At 37.5% G+C, this 10,539-nt stretch overlaps 1 protein-coding gene across 1 annotated transcript in view; it reads left to right on the top strand.

The window, feature by feature from the left end:
• The window catches only part of LOC110449769 (monocarboxylate transporter 9-like), a 68,578-nt gene that overhangs the window by 16,363 nt on the left and 41,676 nt on the right, over positions 1–10,539 (top strand). The gene's annotated exons all lie outside the window — the stretch shown is intronic.

Below are 10,539 nucleotides of genomic sequence, written 5' to 3'. Positions count from 1 at the left end.
ACCACTAGAGAAGCCATGCAGGATGAGAGCAGCTAGACTCCTGTGAAACCAGAAAAGCTGCAACCAGAAATGGTTTTATTGGCCCGGTCTAGTAAAGGATGTTAAGAACTGGTGTAAGGCCTGTGACTCATGTGCCCGCAGGAAGTCTGGTCCTACAAGAGGCCGAGCCCCTCTGTCCTCTTCGGTTCCAGTGAGGGCTCCATTAGAGCGAATTGCTATATAAAATGTACACCCTAGGTGGGCTTCAAACTATGGAGAATGGAAATCCTTACATTATAGTGGTGGGAGATTATTTCTTCAAGTGGGCGGAAGCATATGCTGTAGCAAATCACACCGCACAAACAGTAGCTGACAAATTAGCCACATAGTGTATCTGCAGAATTTGGTGCACCTGTCGGTATCCATACAGATCAAGGTCGTGAGTTTGAAACGGACCTATTCAAAGCTATTGAGAGAAGTTAGGGATAGATAAAACTAGTACAACCCCCTACAATCCGATGGACTTGTGGAAAGGTTGAATCGTGCCCTAATTCAAATGCTATCGACCTTCGTCAATGAAAATAGGAATGATCACTTACCCTATGTGATGATGGCGTATACGTATGGTGCCACTAGGCATAGTAGTACTGAATGTAGTCCAAACCTAGTTATGTTGGGTCGTGAGTTGTTATGTCCTCTAGATATTAAGTAGGCTTACCAGCAGAAAATGAACAAATGAATTGAATTTTTACGATCGCGGCGTGGCATATGTGTGTATTAGCATGTAAAGTGAAGAAAGCGTCGCCAGATAATTTGTTACAATTACCTGCTAAAGTAAGCGACATCAGAAGATGTGTTATTAGTAAGGCTTTTATTGATATATATTCCAAATTTCAGCTCGATATTTGAAAAAAAAATGATCCAGTTATAATAAATTTATTATTACGATCGGCGGCGTGGCAAACGTGTGTGAATAGAACACTACAGATCGTAAAGCGTCTTCAGACAATATCTCGAATATTAACCTATAATGTAAGCGACATCAGAAGATATGTTGTTAATATGACTATAATACACCTCTGTAATGATCGAGTTATAATAAATTTATTATTACAATCGGCGTANTTGGGAGTCTATTCTATTTCCAGTCGCTGATAGCACTCCTGTAGTGTAGCTACACTATCTGTTAAGCTTGTACCAAAGAGTAAATGGTTATTACTACTCGACGACTCGGATTCGTGTTGATATGCAGTGGTGTTTGTTGTTACAGACTCTCGTGAAACTTCCTGTCCGCCATCTTGCCGCGATGCATTATGGTATACCGCAACTCTCCTGTGATGTGCGACTGGGGCAGAAGTTCTCGCTTCCCGTAACTTCTTAACTAACCCCATACGCCGAGATCAAAACATAAACGGAACGTTGAGAGAATAATCCAGGGTCGTACGGCACAGGCCTCGTATTCCTGCCCATTGTAAACAAAACGTCTTCGACGATAGTAACAAAGTATACTGTACAGTTACGTAAACAGCACAAAGTTTAATCACAAAGGCACAGCGTACACATCGTCGGTAGGTCTATACGAAGCACTCAGGCGAGGTTTAAAGGAAACACGTCACATAAACAGTTGCGGGGAGGCTATTACGAACAGAAACACTTGAGAAATCCTGTTACAAAGTACGTTCCAAGATGGCGATAACACATCCAACTCCTCGGGAGGAAAGTCAAAAGAGGTTACGGTAACCAAGATATACCTTAATTGTAGCTATTAGGGTGTCCTTTTTAGCCAAATATCGTTAGCGACTATATTACACAGGTAAATCCAAGGATGTTCGTTAGTTTTTCAAGGAATTTTAAACTTGAAAAGCCGAGAAATAATGCGCAACAATCTCCTTCAATGATTCAGAAAACTATGCTGTGGGGGCTCCAAATCCCTAACAGGGCATTCCCTCAGGCAGACGCTGATTGGTCAATCAGCAGCATCCCTCTCCTCTCATTAACATACATGTTAATTGGCAACTACATAAATACACACAACTTACATTACAGAAAACATAGGCAGCAAGGCAAACTCATTGTATATAAACTATAGTTTAATATTAAAATATCAAACTATCATTACAGGATTAAAAATCTACAATGTATTATTCATTCATCGTTCACGTCTCTCCTGTTATATGCAACGTCTTTGTATCTTCTTCGAGTTGTTTATTATTTTCTCTCCCGTCCTTAAATGACCATAGCTGTTGATTGGACGTTCAATAATACTAAGCTAAACTAAACCATTATTGTCTCGCAAAATTACTTCGACGAATCAAAAACGTTTTTACTGTGTTCTTACATAAAGTTTGTATGCTGTGTATAAAACATACCGATAAACTAGCCTTGGGTCTCACGTAGATACATTGTTATCTTTAATCTAGCGTGAAATACGGTCATTTTTTTTCCTCAGTAATAGTATGTATTATAATTTTGAATAGTACATGTATCGAATTTAGCATATCTTTAGAAACAAGTACATCTGTATGTAGGATACATTATAAAGTTTAGCTATCTTTAATTCTGGAACTTGATTTGGGGTGATAATGTATGACGCCAATGTATTCATAGGCAATACCCAATAGTACAAGCATGTATGTGTGCTTACGTTAAGGAAACCGTAATCAATTGTTATAAATAGCACTACTGTTCATAACACACTTGTAGCCCTCACACATGCCATTGATTTGCTGCTAGGCTTGGGAATCCGGTACAGTGCAGTAAATGAAGCAAATCGGGATGATATATATATCTAAGATAAAAAATATATATGTGATATAAATATTAAAACATTTATCATAGCGTTTTTCTCTACGTAAAGTGTAAGATACATATTTGCATATTTTTATAGCATTATTTCTTTATATTATTTCACTGCTGTCCCGCAGTGTTCCGGCCCACTGCAGTGCAGTCTGTTACATAGTAGAATGGCCCGGCTCCTGTCGGTCGCTGACATATTGGTTACCATTGAATAATTAAGTACTTGTATTCATGCTTTCCTGCAAACTTATGTTGTTTGATATGGAAGGGGATCACCGCCATAATTATTTTTTTATAGAATTAGTTACTTCTGGTTTGGAATATAATTCTATGTACATTTGTATTATTTCCCTAGTTGATAAGTTATAGAATTAGTTACTTCTGGTTTTGAATCTAATTCTATGTACATTTGTATTATTTCTCTAGTTGATAAGTTATAGAATTAGTTACTTCTGGTTTTGAATCTAATTCTATGTTCCTTTGTATTAATTCTATTTTCATTTGTATTGTTTCACTCGTTTACAAATCTATTGCGTGTTCATTCCACGCGATTTCGACATCGTTTATGACTGGAGCGCCGCTTGTCGTGTTATTGAGGAACTAAAATTCTAGAATTTTAGTTCTCATTAAGACAACAGCCGGCGCTTAAATCGCCAACGAAATTCGCGGAAAATAATGCTCGCTCCCTTAAACCGGAAACATACCCGATTGTGGCAGTAGATTTTGGAATGCAGTCGACAGTGCGGTAAGTCTTGGTTATGACAGCAATTGAACTGTAATCTATTTAGGTTTGAGCCAAAATTGTTTGTATCGTAGCAGAAAATCGTCATATTTATAGTTAGGATGCCGTAGCCATAACGAAATCCCACAAGTATTTGGTAACTGGCAAAATGTTAACCCTGCACAAAGGGGTTCGTTACCAATGCATGTCTGAAATACAGAACTGATATTGGTGTTGTCATAGCTTGACAAAGGGACAAGTCGGTCTTGGAAGGTTGCGACACGTTTAATACGTTGTGTAGAAAGTAAAACTTTGATATCAAGTATCCAATCACAAGTGTTTGAAATTCTGACTGTAAATTGAGATAAAAATCATACAAAAAATAAGGGTATTAGTCTACTACCAAAAAAGTAGCAATACCCTTATGTTTTATATGATTTTTATCTCAATATTTACAGTAAGGATTTCAAATACCTCGGAACCATATGTACATTTTTTTCCTGTTCATGCTTCATAATTAATTTTGATAAATTTGAGAAGTGGATGCGAATTTCATTTTCAGAACAGCATACCGTGATCAGCTAATTAAAACTAACCGCCTGAAATTAGCATAAAAATCAAGATTTAAATTTTCTACTGTTATTAGATGATGACATCAGATTCAATCAAGTATGCCTCATTCGAGGAAAATGTGCATAACCCGAGCCTGCTCATATGCATTTGTTGCAGATGTCATATTAAAACTTGTCTCATATAGGAGATGATAAATCTATAGCTATAGTTCATGGGAACAGTGGTTATTGAGTGATATTGGATGTCAATATTGTTGACCAATTATCAAACATATCTTTGATTTAAGTTAATTTGAAATACTTGTTTTAAGTCGTTATCATTTTTTTTCATGTGCATTATGTACAACATTTAGCAAATATTACTGAAATCTCAATGACATAATTGTTGTAGGTCTGGTTCGGTCAGCATGAAGTGTTATGAAGTGCCAGTTTGCCAACCTGATCACTGGTTTTTGACAGCAGACCGTCTACTTCCTTGATACCTGAACAACTCCTACAGTGAAGAGGCATTTCCTGAACAATGGAGGTAGTGCATATAAAAATGTATCATGTTTCACAATGTTTGAAACTGTTTATATGCTGGTATGTGTAAATTATTTTTAGGTCACCACCCGTCTGTAAACTTTAAGATATTTTCTTAAGAACCGGGGAATGAATCTTTTTAAACTTGGTAAGCTTCATCCTTGGTGTCCACTTGTCCTGAAGTCGAACAGCTCAGTGGATTTTGACTACATTTGGCCTGGAGTTAGAGTATCCTTGGTCAAAGGGGACCCAATTTTGTATAAACAGAGGGTGTGACCCTCCTGGGGGCAGAGGAGCGGGGTCCAATAGGGGGGAAATATTGATAAGTGTTTAAATTATTCTCTTTCAATATGCTGAGAGACAGAGCCTATAGTTGCAGTACATGATGTATTTAATCAGAATATGTTCCCGTGATGTTTAAATATCCAGTTGAGGGATTCAGGCCCTCTAGGCCTCTTGTTTGTCTCTTTATTTTTTTTTTACATCTAATGGTAACTAGTGATGGGCCAATACTTGATAATATAACTCAAAATTGATCAGCTTGCCTTTTCAATTATTGATTACGGGTACAAATTCCATAATTTGATCTGTCCATTACTGAACTCAAGTGTCAAATGTAGATTGTAAGTCTGAGCTATTTATTTTGTTAAAGGCTTAACAAAAAAAAATCAGGTTGGCTTCCTGTTACATGTTAAAAGTGCTTCCTTGAAATTTTACCAAAATAATAGGTAGGCATAAAAAAATAGGATGGTTTCCTGTTACATGTCTGAACAAAAATAGGAATTAGGGTTGGGTACATGTAGATGTAGTTAATGTTTTTTCCTTTTTCACAACGCTTATGTAGGAAGTGATTCTGACTTTAACAGTGCTTCCTTGAAATTTGACAAAAAATAGAGGAGGCACAAATCATTAGGGAGGGTAACTGGAAACAAACAACATTTCTTGTTTGGCTCAATATTTATTATATGATTGATGTTATAGTTAATTATGTAAAATACTGAAGCAGGAAACCTAATGTATAGTTAACAACTCTGTCTATTGATTCAGTAATTAAGCACCATAAAATTATAGACTTCATAATTATGCAATCAGTTTACTACTTCCAGTAAACTGACCATCGGATATGCTTTTGAAACCAGATGCCTGTCACTTAGGTGACATTTAATACAAAGACATATTAAACACACTACAATTAAACTTCATGCTGATCAATAAAAGAATTTAATATTTTGTTTAGTTACCTAAATGGAATGTCAAGATTTATATGGATAACCCGTCATAGTTTTAACTTGTTATTTGAATTGTCCTCTTTATTCAGCGACATCCTCGAGACACAATAACAGAAGCTTTCTAAAGACATGCAAACCATGAGATGGAAACTTGCTTTGTAATTCACTACCAGTGACTGGCAGTCCTGAAACAGGTGGTTAGCTTAAGTATATTCAAAATGAGGTGTTATTATAATAAATTAGTCCTATTATCATAAACACAGTTTCGAAGTTCCATAGTGGGATCTGTATATATACTTAAAATATATGTTTCTTCTATGAAATGATGCTGATGTATTCAAGGTATATTATGTTTTATTGTAGGTTTAGTATGAACCAACTTTTAGTCAAATTTCAAAAATTGAATGGGTGACCTCGCAGAGTATATATTGCTATTCTCCCACAAAAGCATATCATACAGTTACAACTATCATATCTACAGTGTCTATGTCTGATTCATGACAATATTTTATTTTTATTTTTTCTCCAGAATGTCCAACTTTTCTTGGCAAATCCAGACCTACCATCAGGATGCAGTGTCATGTAAGACACTGCAAGAGCTTTGTCTTTCTGGGATTCCTAAGCCTTTGAATGGAGAAAACAAGACATTGCTGCATATATGACGATGAAAATACCATATTGTTGGACATTAATTAAAAAGAGCATTGACCAATGACATGTATACCGTGGCTAGTGATTGATAATTGTTGTGATTTTTCTGATTTGGCCATACAGTCAGAATGAAGGAAAGACAAATATCATGGTTCATGAACTTCAGATACACTTTTAAGCTCCTCTGGTACAAACTGTCATAATCTTATGGTATAGTGAAGTGTCTGTCATAAGTCTGTCTGTCAACTTTTTCTTTAAATTACTTTTTTAAATTGAAAATCACAGGGCCCTTATATTTGGTCAGCAAGTACTTGGGATAAATACTTTAAAGTTTCATCATGTAGATTACCTTGACCTTCTTTCAAGGTCACAGGTGTCCAAAACAGGCATCAGTTTCTTAAAAACTGGTCTTGAGTCATGATATTTCATGATGATTATATTTTATTCAGTATTCCTGTGCATTGCTTTGTTTAAAAAAAATATGTTTTAAATTGTTCCATCAAATATATGTACATGTATGTAGATATATGTAATGACAGCATACTTGTTGATAACTTTGTTGTAGTGATTGTTTTGCTAACTTTTATGCATATTGATATTTTTTTTATGAAATTAAATCATTGACTGATGTAAATATGTATGTTGTTATTTATCTTCATCTTTGTATGTTTGCCTCACAACAGAAACGTATACGTCTCTGCTCACAAGTTACATTTTTTATTCCCAGCCCCTACTCAACGAAGGTTGCAGAGGATGAATAAATGGATTCGTTCTCGCCCTCCATTCCCATAAAGAAAAAGTGTTGGGTCCATTTCTGGGTACATCTATGTACTACATACATAATGATGGCATCAATGACACAGCTATAGGGACACTGATTAATGTGTGTAGATGCTGAATTTGACTTACGTTTTAGACTCCAGTGACTTCCATCTACATTGTACATCAGTGCACATTAAGAAAAGTTGTGTAAGTCCATATCTCAGTAACAAAAACTATTATATGGTTAATACTTAAATTAATGATGCAGGTAGGGTTGCTCTCCTGAATGCATACATGCATGATGAGGATGCTTAAGCTGACCTTTCATTAAACACTTCAGTACCTTTCTTTTATTTTAAATATAAATGTAACAGGAAAGAGAATAGTGTGCTTCCACCGGGGATCGAACCTTCGTTCTCCAGGTTCCTAGTCGGACGCTCTACCACTAAGCTAAAGGAAAATTCGCTCTAGCTCAAAGCTAGAAGGCGACCTTAATCCTATGTACAATTGAACCCTGCCACATAAATAAACTTTAACCTTAAAAGGGAATTGCATATCTTGGTAATTGTAAACGCTGCATAGATATTAACTTTAAAAATATGTTCAGTGTTGCAAACTAAATATATTTGTCATTATATTTGAGCAATTAAAGGTTATTTATTTGATTTGAATTATTCTGTTAGAAATATATAACCAATCACAATTGTATAATTTACCACAGAATTAAGTCTGAATTTACTAAATTTTGACATGGACATCTGTTATGGACTTGTCTATGAAGCAGTGGATATTGATGACAGCACGATTTTGTTGGGTTTGAAAGTTTGTATGATTGTATGATTTTGTTTCAATTTAACATTCTTATCAAAAACTCCTGTTTCATTGGTATGGACAAAAACAGATAATGGTTTACTCTGATTGACTCTTAAAATAACTTGTTAGGTGGAGGAAGTTGGTTCACATTCTTCTATCTTTGACCTATGGTAATCTTGCCTCAAAAGCCACTTAAAACTCTTCTCCAAACTTCAGATAAAATGTATATAAGAATATGACATGCACAGTACAGGTACAAGAATTAATTGTAATTGGGTGGTGGTGGGGTGAGATTATCATAGGGGATAAGACATTGTTAATTAAGTTACTGCAACATTTAACCTACATACTTTTGCTTATATTCTTTTCACTTTTGTTTTAAATGTGTGTATTGGAGTGGGGAAGAAAAGCTCTACGCTCTGTCAATATTAGACTCGCATTTAGTTTATGTGATTATTTTCTGGACTTGAGCAAGTCTAATTGTTCTTCTTGTGCAGGCCCTTCTGTATCTGTATGTTACTGGAAGACCTCAAATTTGAGTATAAATTCCAGGGTTGGAGGAGTGCGCTTTTAGTTATATTGTTTCAATTTGTAGTGCTGTCTTGAAGCTCTTAAGTTTTTGCAATTTGACGAGGTCTTCTGGTAGATTATTCCACTCTGTTGTTGTTCGAGGAAAAAAAGATTTTTTTAATATGTCCGTATTACACTGGAAGTGTCGGTAATTTTCACTATTTTTTGATCTGGTACGGGTGTTTGATGGAGTCAATATGTGATCTACAGGTATGGCCACTAGCCCTTTCACGATCTTATAAAAGAGGACAAGCCGATGGTCTCTCCTGCGATCCTTTAGTGGTACTAGTTTTAGAGTGTCCATTATTTCTGTTACACTGCTGTCCCTTCTATAGTTTGATGTTATAAATCGGGCAGCCCGTCGTTGTACCTTTTCCAGCGAGTGGATGTTGTTTTGTTGGTAAGGGTCCCATATCGTACAGCTGTATTCAAGGACGGATCTCACCAACGATTTGTATGCTGTCAGTTTCAGTGACACTGGACACTTTCGTAGGTTTCGTCTTAGGAATCCTAGAGTGGAATTTGCCTTGTTGGTTGTGATACGGATATGAGAGTCCCACTTCATGGAGTTGTGAATGGTCACCCCCAAGCATGGATTTTCTTCTACTTCTTTGAGTAATTGGCCCGACAGTTGGTAGTTGTAGGCACTAGGCGATTTGGATCTTGATGTTCTCAGGATATAACATTTTGACGCGTTGAAAGACATACCCCATTTCGTTGCCCATTCTTCCAAGGACTTGAGGTCTTTTTGGAAGTCCAGGTGGTCTTGGAGGCATCCAATTGGACGGTATAGCAGACAATCATCAGCAAATAGACGTACAGTAGATGTTACGCAGTCGGGCAAGTCATTGATGTGACAGAGGTAGAGTAAAGGTCCCAGGACCGTCCCCTGGGGGACCCCTGAATCTACCTTCACTCGTGTTGAATGGCTGCCGTCTACAAGTACTCGTTTGGTCCGTGATGTCAGGAAGGCGTTGATCCATTTTAGTATGTCGGGGTTCACACCGAAATTCTCTAGTTTGTACAGGAGTTTTGAATGGGGAACCTTGTCGAAGGCCTTACTGAAATCCAGGATGGCAGTGTCCACTTGTAGCTTCCTGCCGTACATGCTGGTGATGTCATAGGTGGTAATTTGTAGCTGAGATTCACAGGAGTGTCCTGACCTGAAGCCATGTTGTAGATGTGTCAGTATGTTGTATTCCTCGAGATGGTTCGTGAGGTGGCGGCAGATAATATGCTCAACCAGTTTACAATACACACACGTGAGCGACACTGGCCTGTAGTTGCTGGGTTGATGGCGATTACCCTTCTTAAATATTGGTGTGATGTTGGCATTCCTCCAGTCATCAGGGAGTTCACCGGTCAGGATTGATTGTTTGGATATATGGGTCATTGCAGGGGCAAGTTCGTTTGAGCACTGTTGAAGGACACGATTTGCTAGGTTGTCTGGACCGCTAGCCTTACTGACTTTGATTTCACGGATCAACTTCTCAACTCCCTTCTCATCTATAATGAGGTTCCTCATGATGGGATACTTGGGTGTGGTGAGAGGTGGGAGATCCGGATCGGGGGGCTCCTTTGTGAACACCGACCGAAACTGTCGGTTTAGGGCCTCCGCCTTGTCTGTACTGTCGGTGAGTAGTTTGTTACCCTCTTTTAGTGGAGCAATTCCGATGTTGTCCTGCTTCCTGGCCTTGATGTATCGCCAGAAGGGTTTGTTGTTTTTCTGCTCAATTCCTGCCTGCAATGTACGCTTTAAGTGGGACCATTCTGCAGTTCGGAGAGCCTTTTGGGTTTCCCTTTTGTGGACTCTGTACGCACGCCAGTCAGCATCCTTTCCACTTTTCCTAGCCTTGTTGTAGAGGCGATGTTTCCTCTTTATGAGGCGGCGTTCTGGTCTGCCAACCCATGGTAGCTGATTTGG

Source organism: Mizuhopecten yessoensis, unplaced genomic scaffold, assembly GCF_002113885.1.
Source record: "Mizuhopecten yessoensis strain PY_sf001 unplaced genomic scaffold, ASM211388v2 scaffold4819, whole genome shotgun sequence".
NCBI classification, from domain to species: Eukaryota; Metazoa; Mollusca; class Bivalvia; order Pectinida; family Pectinidae; genus Mizuhopecten; species Mizuhopecten yessoensis.
Note: the sequence above shows the minus strand (reverse complement) of the source record. Positions and strands in the feature narration are given on the sequence as shown.